Source organism: Tamandua tetradactyla, chromosome 6, assembly GCF_023851605.1.
Source record: "Tamandua tetradactyla isolate mTamTet1 chromosome 6, mTamTet1.pri, whole genome shotgun sequence".
NCBI classification, from domain to species: Eukaryota; Metazoa; Chordata; class Mammalia; order Pilosa; family Myrmecophagidae; genus Tamandua; species Tamandua tetradactyla.
This window is the reverse complement of record NC_135332.1, coordinates 152,645,620-152,661,551: the sequence shown is the minus strand read 5'-3', so window position 1 is coordinate 152,661,551 and position 15,932 is coordinate 152,645,620.

The following is a 15,932-nucleotide window of genomic DNA, read 5'->3' as shown; positions in this document are numbered from 1 at the left end:
AAGCTATAATCCAAAGGTGCTGAAACTAGCAGGAAGATTAAGCCAAAGCTAATTTTTTAATTCATCTATTACCAGTATCATGAAAATGGCAAGTATAGGACAAGAAAAAATGCAGATCGTATATAGTACAAAATGCTCAAGGTTTGTAGATCAAGTAACTAGTCCTAGTATATGTGGACACACTAGACTTAAGTATAATTTGTTTTATATGTTTTTGTTACATGGTTAAGGTCAGTTGACAACTTGTTAAAATCATTAGGGTGCTACAATTTTATGAAAAATTTCTAAACTTATCTTTCTCTTAGTCTTGGCTCTGTCTTGTTAATGGTGTAAGTAAAAATGGAGAGAGGCACATACACAATCTCAAATGTTTTCTTTCCTCTCAATTTCCCAGTGGTCAGGGAAACAACTGGACAACATACAAAACTATTCACTTCCAAATCCACAATATTTGAATTCCTGATGCTTGCCAGCCTATGCTGTTGATCCCCACATATGACCACTGTTTTGCTTTCCAGCCAGTGTATGTGAAGGAAAGTGGTCCAGGTATTCTCAGATATCCTCAAGTATCTCAAACAAATCATTTGGGAATTAAACTGTTTTGATTAGTGCCAAACATGGGAGCAGCTGAAAGCCTAAGCCCGTTCTGTCTCAAAAGTAAAGTCCAGTAGTAACATATTGAGTAGTAAAGACCAGCAGTAGGAACAGTAGTCTAGGTCAGGGCCAAACAATCTGCTACAGTGAAATGTTCAAAGCTTCCAGTGAGGCTTTCTTTAGACTCCTAGAAAATATGACCACTGTTAAACCATTTTGTGTGTATTCCATGCATAATTTATTCCCTTGCATTTTTAATTCTCTTAGAGATTAAGCCATTCCCTGGAAAAGTGTTAACTTCTTGGAAAGGTAGCACAAACATTTATGTTTTGTTAATTTTTCATCTCATGTGTTTATTGTATTTAATAAACTTTGACTTTTAGAATCTGCAAGAAATAACATTAATCTAAGGCATCTCCTATTTTGGATCTAAAACTGTGACTTTTGTTCTGATCTCCATTTAGTCTGGTGAGATTGGAAGAACAATGCCAGATTGATTAATTTTGTTTTAAGTGTTCTGAGGACAACTGAGGGGTGAGGAGAATGTTGTCAGAAGTTGACATTTTAATTTGAGAAACAGCTTGGGCACATAGGCACAATTTCAGGTAAATAAATATATTTATGTGTATTTATGCAGGTGTAATTGCTTAAAGGTATACATCTAACATTCCCATTGATCAAGGCTAGAATGCATTTGTTTTTAGGACCAGAGGAATGGTTTATGTGCAGAATGGTCTAGAAGAAAAAATTGGATCACAGAAAGACACTTATTTACAGGGCTTGAAATCTGGCAGCTTTTCTAATGGAATGAAATACAAAGATTGCATTTATTTATTATTTTTTTCTTGCCTTTTAAACACAGTAACCATGATTCATTCATCTTTGTACTCCCCAAACAGTAGAAATCAGTAGGTACTTAGATATTTTCTTACTAACTGCTCACTCATTCAGGTAGACAGGTGATGGGAAATATTAAAACAGCAGTTTAGCAGAGAGAACTTAGCTGTGATTCTGGTTTCCTCTGCTGAGGAAGTGGCAGATATTCAGTTCACTTTAAAGATAAATGGTCTGCATAGAGAAGAATTACGTGATCAGTGTGTCTTTGTTCAGTTGACTAATCAAGCCAAAGTAAAATATTGGTCCATCTGAGCATAAGCCAGTTAGTGTTCCTCCATCCTAGCCTTAAACCTTTAACAATTGCCAGCAGTTTCCTAAGTTCATGCCACTTAGGAGACCTGAAAAAAAGTGCTGGATAGATCAGCTTAAAATCATCACAACTTTTTAAAACAGCAAACAATAAAAAGTATGAATGGTGGATCAGAAGTCTTAATTTTTTTTATATTCAAAGGTCAGCTTCACTTGTGCTGTTGTCCATGAAAACAGTATGAGATAGGGACAAAAATTAAGCTGTGACAAATGAGCAATGGTACTTTTGTTATTTTTACTTAAAAAATTGAATTTCTACTGGTGAGTTTACATAACTAGTCCTAGAAAATGGTGGAATGTGAATATTCTCATTGATTCCGAAATCATTCAGAGCTCTCTAACCAGTTTGCTTCATGTTTTAACTGATGGCAGGATGAAGCAACTCCTAGTTGTCTAATAACCCCCTTGCTCTGGGATTTGTGGCCTAGTTCTTTGAGGTTTTGTAGGACTCAAAAGAGGTTTGTTTTTTTTTTTTTAATTTATTTTATTTATTAAATGTACCAAAATAAAAACACATTCTTACCATATGATCATTCCATTCTACATATATAATCAGAATTCACAATGTCATCACGTAGCTGTATATTCATCATCACGATCATTTCTTAGAACATTTGCATCAATTCAGAAAAAAATAAAACAAATTCATACATACCATACCCCTTACCCCTTCCTTTCATTGATCACTAGTATTTCAATCTACTAAATTTATTTTAACATTTTTCCCCCTACTATTTATTTATTTTTAATCCATATGTTTTATTCATATAAGGTAGATAAAAGAAGCATCAGACGCAAGGTTTTCACAATCACATAGTCACATTGTGAAAGCTATATCATTATACAGTCATCTTCAAGAAACATGGCTACTGGAACACAGCTCTACATTTTCAGGCAATTCCCTCCAGCCTTTCTGTTACACCTTAACTAAAAAGATGAAATCTATTTAATGTGTAAGAATAACCTCCAGGATAACCTCTTGACTCTGGAATCTCTCAGCCATTGACACTTAATTTTGTCTCATATCTCTCTTCCCCTTTTTGATCAAGAAGGTTTTCTCAATCCCTTGGTGCTGAGTCCCAGCTCATTCTAGGATTTCTGTCCCATGTTGCCAGGAGGGTCCACACCCCTGGGAGTCGTGTCCCACCTAGAGAGGGGGAGGGCAGTGAGTTTGTTTGTTGTGTTGGCTGAGAGAGGGAGGCCACATCTGAGCAACAAAAGAGGTTCTCTTAGGGGTGACTCTTAGGCCTAATCTTAAGTATGCTTAGCCTATCCTTTGTGAGGTTAAGTATCATATAAACAAACCTCAAAATTGGGGGCTCAGCCTATTGCTTTGGTTGTCCCCACTGTTTGTGAGAATATCAAGAATTCTCCACTTGGGGAAGTTGAATTTTTCCCCTTTCTCACCATTCCCCCAAGGGGATTCTCAAATGAGATTTTACCAATGTTCAATAATAATAATGCCTCTGATTTGCTTTCTATTTTCACTTTTACTTAACATTCACCTATAGCATCTTCATGAACATTATTTCAAATGAGCCTTAAAGGTAAGTTGGACATTATTATTCAGGTTTATTCTGTTGATCATTTGGCAATTTTGTTTGTTTGTTTGACCACTAATGACTTAGGAAACTTTGAGGAAAATTTGATTATAAATGATGTATAGTCCCATGCTAACAAAAATATTTCTTTTATAAGATAATAGATTCTCTTACTAGGATATAAGAATAGAATCAGAGTTTATGTGAAGCATCATTTGTCAGAGTCAGAAACAATGAACTGTTTTGCTTCCCTTTAGAGCATCTAAGGGTAAAAAACGAAAGCTCCTTTGGCATCTCTGTATTTGAATAGACAACAAGGAAGAACTGTAGCTTTTTTTTTTTTCAGCTATATTATCCTAAGAACACTCTGCTCCAACATAGGAATGCCAATGGAACAAGAGATGGTAACACAAGATGCACCAGGAGACTGGAGGTTTTGTGTGCTTGAAACTTATATTCCACTATAATGACTAAATTGTAGAGAAGCAAAACTAATGAGTGTGTATTTTTAAATTCACCCAATGTTTTTTTAGTTTTGTCTTCTAGGAGCAAACAAACTTCTTTTGTTTTTTATTTGCTTGTTTGCTTTAAAAATTCACTCTTAAAAATTTTCAAAAACAATATAAAAAGACAAGGGAAAAATTTTTAAAGTTACACTATACTAGAACAATGTATTTGCTCAAAATAGAAATGCCAAAGGCTTATAAAGGTATAAAGTAGTATGCAGTGTTTCTTAAACATAATTTATTTAAATTGGTGGGATTGTTTTGTTTTTTAACTTTTAATTTTACTATAAGCAAAGGTGAAGTAAAAGAATTAGTATTATCAACTGAATAGCAGATGAGGTGGCAGTATTTAAAAGAACTGATCTCTTTTTGTGGGCGCGCTTTTGATTTTAATTCAAGAATAATTATACTGAGTTCTTATGTATGACTGGACAAAAAACATGTGGTTGTGTGTTTTGGCATGTGTTCTCCCAGATTTTTCAGTGATAGTCATGATAAACCAACAAAGGAAATTTAGATTGGAAGGCCTTTTTCTGTATGAGATTCTAATCATCACCCTAAGAAAAATTCCAACACGTAATGGTTACTTTTGCTTGAAGACCTTATGTACTTACATGTTGATGACATTTAGTGGTGGAAAATAGAAACGTGAAATTCAAGAATAAACTTTTACAACAGAAGCAGAATTATACCTGTACAATACATAATCCTTTCAGCTCATTGCTGTTGTCAGGAAAAAAAATGGTAAAAAAAACAAATACAATATTTTTATACAGCACATCATTGCTATCATTCAGGTTTACAGTTTCCCCAAGACTAGAATTTAAATTGTTAATCATAGCTTTAATATATATCATTACCAAAACAAAAAAAGAAAAAAAAAGTGTGCTCTTACATACATATCCACTCACACACATACATACATACACACACACTTGTAGAAAAGTTTAGATTTTAGTACCAAACAGAGATGTGGGTGTTGTGCAACCAACAAAGCACGGTTGTGCAACAATTAAAGAATTTTTAAACTGAAGATTAAATTGGAATGTTGTTATAAACATAAGGGAAATGGTCAACATTTTTCTTTGTATCGAAAGAAAATTCATTTCTAAAAATAAGCATCCTCTTTGTGATGACCCTTTAAAATAGTTTTAAGTGATTCTATTCACAAACGAGCTTTTGGGTGTGCAGCACTTTGCTGTAAGTGGTTTGCTCTTTGATCCTGTAGCCTTTAATCAGGTGTGTATCAATGAGAAGAAAGCACTGGGATGGCAATATCGTCAGCCAGACTCTGAATCTCCCTGAGAGTGAACAAGGAATGGCTGAAACGTGCTGCTGGGTCCTGAAAGTTTCCTTCGGATTTAAGGGAATACAGGAATTTAAGCAAATAATAGTTTAAAACATTTCCAATTTCTCAACTTTATTTTATAAAGTTTAGACAAAGATGGTCCTTTCTAAATTTACCAAATTTAAAAATCACCTTGATGAAAAACAAAAGAATAGGAAAGTGTTTTGTTATCATCCATCTTCCATGTAACTTTCCCAGAAATCAGAAAAGGAAGGACAAAAATGTTAGCTGTCTTTTGCGGGTTGTTACTGACCTTTAGCATTCAGTCCTTTCTAATGCAAAATTGATTTAGTGTAATCTAAATGTCTCAATGTTCTTTACTTAGAATATAATGGATATTACTTTAAAATGTGCAAAGCCAAAACAATCATTCTACTCTCTTTACTTCTTAACACCACCAATTCTTTCACTTAGAACCCAAATATTGGTCTTTTCTTCCCTGTCCTTTTGTTCCCCCCTCTAAATAGTCCCATTCTGTTTGTTTCAACAATAATTTAGGATTAAGGACTTGCCTTTGAATCTTGCTTTGCCAGTTATAAATAATGTGGCCTTGGGTGAGTTACTTAATCTCTCTGAAGCCTGTTTCAAGTAGGGTTTGGAAATTAAATGAAACAATTCTTGTAAAGGAAAGAATACGTTGCTCTCAATAGTTAGCCACCACTCACCCTTCACCTCTTCCCTCTCTACTTTCTCCCCTCTCACTCTCACCTCCTTCCCCTCCTGTTTCTTTTCCTCCTCCTCTTCCTCTTCTTTGAGTGAGTGCTTGTTGCAGGATAAGCGCTCAATAAAAACATAGTGCTTTTTAAAACGATATTGCAAACAACTTCATTGCACTAATTACTACATTTTGTTTGAATGGGCAAATTCCAAGAAATGTTAAACGTACCAACATAGATACAAGAGGAAATGGAAAAACTGAATTGTTCTCTATCTATTAAGGAAATTAAATCCATACTTAATAACTTACACAGAAAGCAACTCTAGGCCCAGACGGCCTTACTGTTGAATTCTACCAAATATTTAAGGGAGACAAAAAGCTAATGTACTGTTAACTTCTTCTTGAAACTTCTCAGTTTCCTCATCTGCATAGGAGGTATTGAACCAGCTAGGCTCAAACATCTCTTGCAGAGTCAGTACTTGATGTCTATTTGGCTTTCCTTCTGGCAGACCCAGATCCAAAGACAAAGTTGAGGACGGTTGACTTTGATGGGAAAAGATTTGGAAATTTGTGGTTTGTTACCCACTGACCACAAATGGATGAATGGGAGCTACCTGGACCCTGTTCTCCATGGTCTATTGCCTGCTATGGATGTTGCCCTCTGAACTGAGGTGGACCCTCCCTTACTGACGCTTGAATCGTCACCACTGCCCTTTACCCCCAGTGGAGAATTGGCAACTTAAAAGTGTCACCCAAGAAGAACCCAGGGTTAGTAGGCATGGGTTCCTGGGCGTGATGTCATAGAAAACACAACCTCAACTCTCCAGAACCTGCAGATTCATCCCCTTTAAATGCCAATGATTTATTTTAACAATCTTGCTTGGAAACTATGCTAAATATATTATACCCGCCCTTTCTTCCCTAGGTATAGGTTACTAAGTTACATTCTTTACCTTTTTCTTCAGAATACAGGGTTATGGTGATGAATGTCAGTTATTATAATCATAAAGAAGCAAGCAGGGAAATTAAAGTACATACAGTTATTTGCTTCTAATATCAACTAAATCATTCCAATTTTCTTTTAGTTTTGAATTTTTGCCCACCTTTTGAAAACTCTTTAGGTATTATGAATGTGGAAAATATTCGTGGTTCCTGAACTTTTTTTTTGCTCTCTTGCTTCTATTTTTCTGTGAATTAAGAAAAGAGGTTGCCAGGTTTGTTAGGATTGTCTGTAAACTGGAGTAAATAAACCCCAAAGAATATAGAGTAGAAAAATGTTGTTGACCTATATGCATACATTTTTCTCTCTCCCCCTTCCCATTTTAGCAGATAAATCTTGTGCTACTAGTCTTAGATAAGGTTTGTAACTCCTAGGGATTGAGAAGAGATGGGAACTCTTATGACCTGGGGGTCCTTAAACTTGGGTGGTGTATGGTTTGAAACTGCTGTGTACCCAGAAAAGCCATATTCTTTTTTCCTGATCCAGTCTTGTGGGGGCAGACCTATTGTTAAAGGTGGGACTTTTTGATTAGGTTGTTTCCATGGAGGCACGACCCACCCAGTTGGGGGTAGAACCTTTTAATTAAGTGTTTTCCATAGGGATGTGTCTCCACCCATTCAAGTGGGTCTTATCTGCTTACTATCATCCTTTGAGAGGGAACCATTTTTTGGAAAAACTCAGAGCTGATACAGAAACATTTGGAGATGCAGAAAGAAACTGCCCCCAGGCAAGCTGTTTGAAACCAAAAGCCAAAGGACCAGCAGATGCCAGCCACGTGCCTTCACAGCTGACAGAGGTGTTCCAGATGTCATCGACTTTGCTTGAGTCAAGGTATTTTTCTCTGGATGCTTTAATTTCAACATTTTTATGGCTTTAGAACTATAAATTTGTGACTTAATAAGTCCCCTTTATAAAAGCCAACCATTTTCTGGAATATTGCACTATGGCAGCTTTAGCAAACTAAACAGATAGGGAAAAAAATTACATCTTTATTTTCACTCACCTGTACCAATAACATAGCAGTTCCTTCAATTATTTGTAGGCAACAAACCACTGTCACATTAACAGTACCTGCTCCTTTGTCATCAGCAGAAATCATATATTTCCATACCATATGACAGTTATAATGTCAAAATATTATTTACACATCACTATTTCAAAGGTATGAAATTATTACATCCATCAGTAGATCTTGATATTTAATTCATTTTTTTCAAAGCCACCTTCCAAAAAATCTTTATTTTTTATTAGAGAAGTTGTGAGTTTACAAACCAGTCATGCATAAAATACCAGATTCCTGTACACTCCACCACTATCAACACTTTGCATTGGTGTGGAGCATTTGTTAAATTGATAGTAGTACTTCTTTATAATCGTATTATTTTATTTTTATTTTTATTTTTTTTGGCTTTTAAAAGGGGGAATTTAATGAGTTGCTGGTTTACAGTTCTAAGGCTGAGAAAATTTCCCAATTAAAACGAGTTTATAGAAATGTCCAATCTAAGGCATCCAGGGAAAGATACCTTGGTTCAAGAAGGCCGATGAAGTTTAGGGTCTCTCTCAAGTGAGAAGGCACATAGTGAACACAGTCAGGGCTTCTCTCTCAGCTGGAAGAGCACATGGCGAACACAGCGTCATCTGCTAGCTTACTTGCCTGGCTTCCTGTTTCATGAAGCTCCCCGGGAGGCATTTTCCTTCTTCATCTCCAAAGGTTGCTGGCTCATGGACTCTCTGCAGCTCATGGCTACATCGTTCTGCTCTCTCTGAATCTCTCATTCTCCAAAATGTTTCCTCTTTTATAGGACTTCAGAAACTAATCAAGACCCACTCAAATGGGTAGAGACATGTCATCCCCTAATCCAGTTTAACAATCATTCTTTTTTTTTTATTAATTAAAAAAAAATTAACTAACACAACATTTAGAAATCATTCCATTCTACATATACAATTAGTAATTCTTAATATCATCACATAGATGTATGATCATCATTTCTTAGTACATTTGCATCAATTTAGAAAAAGAAATAGTAAGACAACAGAAAAAGAAATAAAATGATAATATAGAGAAAAAATAAAAATACAAAATACAAAAAATATATATAAAAACAAACAAACAAACAAACAAACAAAAAACCATAGCTCAGATGCAGCTTCATTCAGTGTTTTAACATAATTACATTACAATTAGGTAGTATTGTGCTGTCCATTTTTGAGTTTTTGTATCTAGTCCTGTTGCACAGTCTGTATCCCTTCAGCTCCAATTACCCATTATCTTACCCTGTTTCTAACTCCTGATGGTCTCTGTTACCAATGACATATTCCAAGTTTATTCTCTAATTCGTATTATTTTTTAAATAGTTTTTTCCTATGTTACAATTGATGAAAGATTATTAAACTAGTTCTATCACCCATTATTTGTATTAGGTATACTTTTTCCTATATACTACCCTATTACTACTTTGTATTAGCATATCATATATTTGTTATCATTAATGAAAGAATATTCTTAAAATTATAATATTAACTATAGTTCATCATCTACAATAGGGTTCTCAATGTTGTATAGTCCTACGTTTTACTTTTAAATTTTATTCTATTTATATATACAAATCAAAATTTCCCCTTTTAACCACATTCACCTATATATTTCAGTGCTGTTGATTACACTCACCATAATGGGCTAGCATCACCACCATCCATTTCCAAACTTTTACCATCAGGCAAAATAGAAATTATGTACAAGTTGCACATCAACTCCCCATTCTCTAACCTAGCCTATCTTCTGGTAAACCTGTATTCTAGATTCTAACACTGTGAGTTTGCTAATTATATTTAGTTCATAACACTGGGATCATGCAGTATTTATGCTTTTGTGCCTGGCTTTTTTTTTTGCTCAGCATGATGTCCTCAGGTTCATCCATGTTGTTGCATGCATCAAAATAGCATTCCTTTTAACAGCAGAATAATATCACACTGTATATATATATACCACATTTTGTTTATTCATTCATTGGCTGATGGACACTTGGGTTGCGTCCATCTTTTGGCAATTGTGAAAAATGCCAGTATGAACGTTGATTTGCAAATGTCTGTGCAGTCCTTGCTTTGACTTCTCCTGGGTATATACCTAGTAGTGGGACTGCAGATCATCTGGTAATTCTATACTTAGCTTCTTGAGGAACCATAAAACTCTTACACATTTTACATTCTGCACCATTTTACATTCCTACCAACGATAAACAAGTGTTCCTATTTCTCTATGTCTTCTCCAAACACTTGTGGTTTTCTGTTTCTTTAATAGTGGCCATTCTGGTAGGTGTGAAATAATATCTCATTGTGGTTTTGACTTGCAATAGCCTAATAGCTAGTGATATTGAGCATGTTTTCATGTGCTTTTTAGTCATTTGTATTTTCTCTTTGTAGAAATGTCTATTCAAGACTTTGCCCTTTTTTTAAATTGGGTTGTTTATCTTTTTTATTGTGAGCTATAGGATTTCTTTATATATTCTGGATATTAAACCTTTATTTGATAGGTAGTTTCTAAATATTTTCCCCTGTTATCTAGGTTGTCTTTTTGACTTTCATGAAAAGGTCCTTTGCTCTACAAAAATGTTTAAGTTTGAGGAGGTCCCACTTATTTATTATTTCTTTCATTGCTTATGCTTTGGGTATAAAGTCTAAGAAACCATTGCCTACCCCAAGATCTTGAAGATGCTTTTGTATATTTTCTTCTAGAATTTTTATAGTCCTGATTCTTATATTTAGGTTTTTTTTAGTTAATTTCTGTAAATATTTAGCTCTTTCATCCATCTTGAGTTAAATTTTGTATAAATTTAGGTCTTTGATCCATTTTGAGTTAAATTGTGTAATTTTTGTGTGAGATAGAGGTCCTCTTCCATTCTTTTGCATATGGATATCTAGTTCTTCCAGAATGATTTGTTGAAAAGAATATTCTTTTACTGTTGACTGGACTTGGAAGCCATGTCAAAAGTCAATGGATCAGAGATGTGGGGGTCTATTTCTGAATTCTCAGTTTGATTGCATTGGTCAGTGTGTCTATCCTTGTGCCAGTATCATGCTGTTTTGACCACTGTAACTTTTTAATTGCTTTAAACTCAAGAATTGGGATCCTCCAACTTTGTTCTTCCTTTTCAAGATGTTTTTGACTATTCAGGGCCCTTTACTCATCCAAATGAATTTGATAATTAGTTTTTGTATTTCTGCAAAGTAGGCTGTTGGAGTTTTGATTGAGATTACATTGAATCTTTAAATCAATTTGGGTAGAATTGACATCTTAATATTTAGTCTTCCAACCCATGAACATGGAATATCCTTCCGTTTATTTAGGTCTGTTTTGATTTAGCAATGCTTGCAGTTTTCTGTAGAAATTATCTTTATGGCTTTGCTTAAATTTACTTAAGAATATTTGATTTTTTTAGTTGCTGGTATAAGTGGAATTTTTTCTTCATTTCATCCTCAGATTACTCAGTACTAGTGCATAGAAACGTTGCTGATTTTTGCATTTTGATTTTGTATCCCACTACTTTGTTGAACTCGTTTGTTAGCTCTAGTAGCTATATTACAGATTTTTTGGGACTTTCTATATATAGGATCATGTCATCTGCAAATAGTGAAAGTTTTGTTTTTTCCTTTCCAACTTGGATGCCTTTAATTCTTTGTCTTGCCTAATTGCTATAGCTAGAACTTCCACCACAATTTTAAAAGACATTGGTAACAGTGGGCATCCTTGTAATGTTCCACATCCTGGGGGGAATGCTTTCAATCTTTTACCATTGAGTATGATGTTAACTAGTTTTCAAATATGCCTTTAAACATGTTGAGGACATATCCTTCTATTCCTATCTTTTTCAAATTGCTCTTATTAAAAATTTTTGCTGGATTTTTTCAAACGCCTTTTATGCATCAATCAAGATGATCACGTGTTTTCCCCCTTCGTTTATTTTCTTGTGTTGAAGTCATTGCATACCTGGAATAAAACTTATTTAATTGTGATGTGTCTATATTCATAAAAGAAACTGGTTTTTAATTTTCTTTTCTTGTGGTATCTTTATCTTGCTTTGGTATTAGGGTGATATTAGCTTTATTGTATGCATTAGATAGTGTTCCCTCCTTGTGCTGGTTTGAAATGATGTATGTACTCTAGAAAAGCCATGTTTTAATCCTAATCCCATTTTGTAAAGGCAGCCATTTCTTCTAATCCCTATTCAGCATTGTATGTTTGAAACTGTAACTAGATCATCTCTCTGGAGATGTGATTTAATCAAGAGTGGTTGTTAAGATGGATTAGGTGGAGGCATCTCTCCTAATCCATTTGTATTGGGTGGGTCTTGATTAGTTTCTCAGGTCCTATAAAAGAGGAAACATTTTGGAGAATGCAAGAGATTCAGAGAAATCAGAGAATGCTGCAGCACCATGAAGCAGAGAGTCCACTAGCCAGCAGGCTTTGGAGATGAAGAAGGAAAATGCCTCCCAGGGAGCTTCATGAAACAGGAAGCCAGGAGAGAAAGCTAGCAGATGACACTCTGTTCGCCATGTACCCTTCCAGCTGAGAGAGAAGCCCTGACTATGTTCACCATGTGCCTTCTCACTTGAGAGAGAAGCCATGAACTTCCTCAGCCTTCTTGAACCAAGGTATCTTTCCCTGGATGACTTTGATTGACATTTCTATAGTCTTGTTTTTTTTTTTTTTTTTTTTTTTTTTTTTTTTTTTTTTTTTTTAAAGGAAAGACAGAGAGAAGGAAGGAAGGATAGAAGGAAGGAAGAGAGGAAGAAAGGGAAACATCTTTTAAACATTTTCTTGTTTTTATTGTATTTTGTTTCTCCGTTTTCGTTACATGGGCTGGGGCCGGGAATCGAACCGAGGTCCTCCGGCATAGCAGGCAAGCACTTTGCCCGCTGAGCCACCGCGGCCCGCCCTATAGTCTTGTTTTAATTGGGATATTTTCTCAGCCTTAGAACTGTAAACTAGCAATTTATTAAATTCCCCTTTTTAAAAGCTGTTTCACTTCTGGTATATTGCATTCCAGCAGTTAGCAAACTAGAACACTCCTCTTAAATTTTTTTGGAAGATTTGAGGATGATTGGTGTTAATTCTTCTTGGAATGATGGGTAGAATTCACTTGTGAAGCCATCTGGTCCTGGGCTTTCTTTGTTGGGAGGTTTTTCATGACTGATCAATCTCTTTACTTGTAATTGGTCTGTTGAGGTCTTTAAAGCCTTCCAGAGTCAGTGTATTAGCTAGGGTTCTCTAGAGAAAGAGAATCAGTGGGAAATATTTATAAATATAAAATTTATAAAAGTGTCTCACAAAACTATGGGGATGTAAGAGTACAAGATCTGTAGGGTAGGCCATGAGCTGGCAGCTCCAATGAAGGTCTTCAACGAACTCTCCAGAGAGGCTGGCTGGCTGAAGCAGAGAGAGAGACTGTCTCTTCTGAATCCTCCTTAAAAGCCTATGGTGATTAGATTATGCATCACTCATTGCAGAAAGCACTCTGATTGCATTTGCAATCAGCTGTGGATGCAGCCAACATGGTCATGATTTAAATCCATGAAATGTCCTCATAGCAACACATAGGGCAGCACTTGCCTGACCAGATGCATGAACCTGACCATGACAGCCAGTGTTAGTTTTTCATATGTTTCTAGAAATTTGTCCATTTCATCTATGTTGCCTAATTTCTTGGCATACTCTTGTTCATAGTATCCTCTTCATTTCCAATTTGGATGGAAATAAATGATCATTTGTGGCATTAATAATGTCTCTCCTCTCATTTCTCATTTTATTTATTTCCATCTCTCTCTTTTTCTGTCAGGCTACCTAAGGGCTTATTGATTTTATTGATATTCTCACAGAATTATCTTTTCATTTTGTTAATTCTCTCTATTGTTTTTTTAATTTTAAATTTCATTTATTTCTGCTTTAATCTTTGTTACTTCTTTCCTGCTGTTTGCCTTGTGATTATTTTGCTTTACTCTTTTTAGTTCCTCCAGGTGGGCAGTTAGGTGTTTGATTTTAGCTCTTTCTTCTTTTCTAATACAAGCATTTAGAGCTATAAATTTCCCTCTCAGCACTGCCTTTACTGCATTCCTTAAGTTTTTATATGTAGTATTGTCATTTTATTCTGATCAAGGAATTCTTGCAATTCCTTCTTTGACTCACCTGTTGTTTGCAAATTATGAGCCTCCATATATTTGTGAATTATTGATTTCCAGCTTCATTGCTTTATAGTCAGAGAAAGTGGTTTAATAATTTCAACCTTTTAAAATTTATTGAGGCCTGTTTTGTGATCCAACAAGTGATCTATCCTTGACAATGATCCATGCACACTTGAGAAGATTGTATAGTCTGCTGTTTGGTGGTGCAGTGTTTTGTAGATATCTGTAGTTCATTTATCATAGTATTTACATTCTCTGTTTCCTTATTGGTCCTCTGTTTAGGTATTCTGTCTAGTGATGAGAGTTATGTTTCTTTATTTTTATACTTTCAAATTCTTCTTTATGCTTGAAGATTGTCTTCTTAATATCCTTTATTTCTTTAGTCATAATTTTATTCATTACTTTGAATTATTTTAGGAGATTTTTTGAACATCTTTGATAAGTTCCAAATTCTGTATCTCCTCTGAAGTTGATACATTAATTTTTTTAAATTAATACAGTTCATTTGAATTTGGTTATGTTAATATGAATCTTGGAAAACTGAAAACACCCCTTAATTTTAAGGGGTGTTGAGGGTCAAAAATCAGTCTTCTGTTGCTTCTTCTGGCTTGTTTGGGGGTGTAGACCCTGCCTGATGGAGCAGAGAACTTTCTGACTAACTTATTTAAATTGAGAGGGGAGGAGTCTGGAGGGCCAGTTGGAACAACTGGAAATTCTCCCATCAGTACCGGTTTGGTGTGAAAAGCTTTTTGTTTTTTCTTTAAAGTATTTTTGTTGAAGATGAAGTTGATAGTTGACCACCAGTCCAGACAGTTGAAGTTCCTCCTGGCTAAAGGTTCTCCGAAACATTTATTGGATTTCAGTTTTCCAGATTCTTGGCAGAGAATTTCACCTTCAAGGGTGTTGTATTTTGGGCTTGAGTTAGATTTCAGCATCCATGTGTAAATAGTGGACTTTCTTTTTCAGCTCTGCACCATTTAGAACCTACGGTGGGTGTGGGAAATTCCCCACCAGTTGGGTCTGGGTGGGAAGGGAAAGCTGCCTCTCCTCTGAGGTTTTAATTTGTTCCCTTAGTTGGCCCATATCTCCCTGTTTCTTAGTATGGCTTGTAATCTTTTCCTGCTGTCTAGGCATCTGATTATCTTTATGAGTGTGCTCTGAAGATCAGTATCGCTCTTGCTTAGGATGTTACTATTGATTGACTTTGTGTTAAGGCTCTTCTTTTACAGTTGGTTCAAACTTCTTCAAGACCTGTAGAATAGTCTGTGTTTAACTGATCAGAATTTTTTTCAGCTCTTCATCTGCTTCTTGTCCTTGATACATGGTACAAATGTTGAGATTGTAATTTTTGTGCCGTTGTTTTGCCTCCTTTCCTCCTTTTTTTCTCCAGAAATCTTGATCTGTTCTGTTAGTTTTTGTTTTGACATATTTTTTAAAATACTACTTTCATTGTCTCCAGCTGCCTTTACCTGGAGGGAAAATTCTGGAAGGAGGGTCACCCTGGAGAGGATTTTCCCAAGTCAGTACTTCCCAGCCAAAACAGGGCCAGGGACCCATGAAGGAGGTGTAGACCAGCTCCAAAGTGCCCTGGAGAAGGGTCAAAAGTCTCTTTGATAGCTTCCCAAAGGTGTGCTTTCCTGTGCCCAGCAAATGCAGCTCTTTAGCTAACTTCGCCACAACCTTGAAGGAAGCACTGTGTCTTTAAACCTCCACTGCCTCAGCCTCTGATGAGAGAAGGGTGGATACACTGGTGCCACTGCCTTTGTTCAGGGCAAGTCAAAACAGTAGCTCAGAGCTGGGACCCCAGCAATTCACCTTTACTAATCAAAAAACGTGACCAGTGATTGGCTGTGCACACCCGTGTTCTTGGGAAAGAGGATTTTAGGTCCCTTTCTGTCTC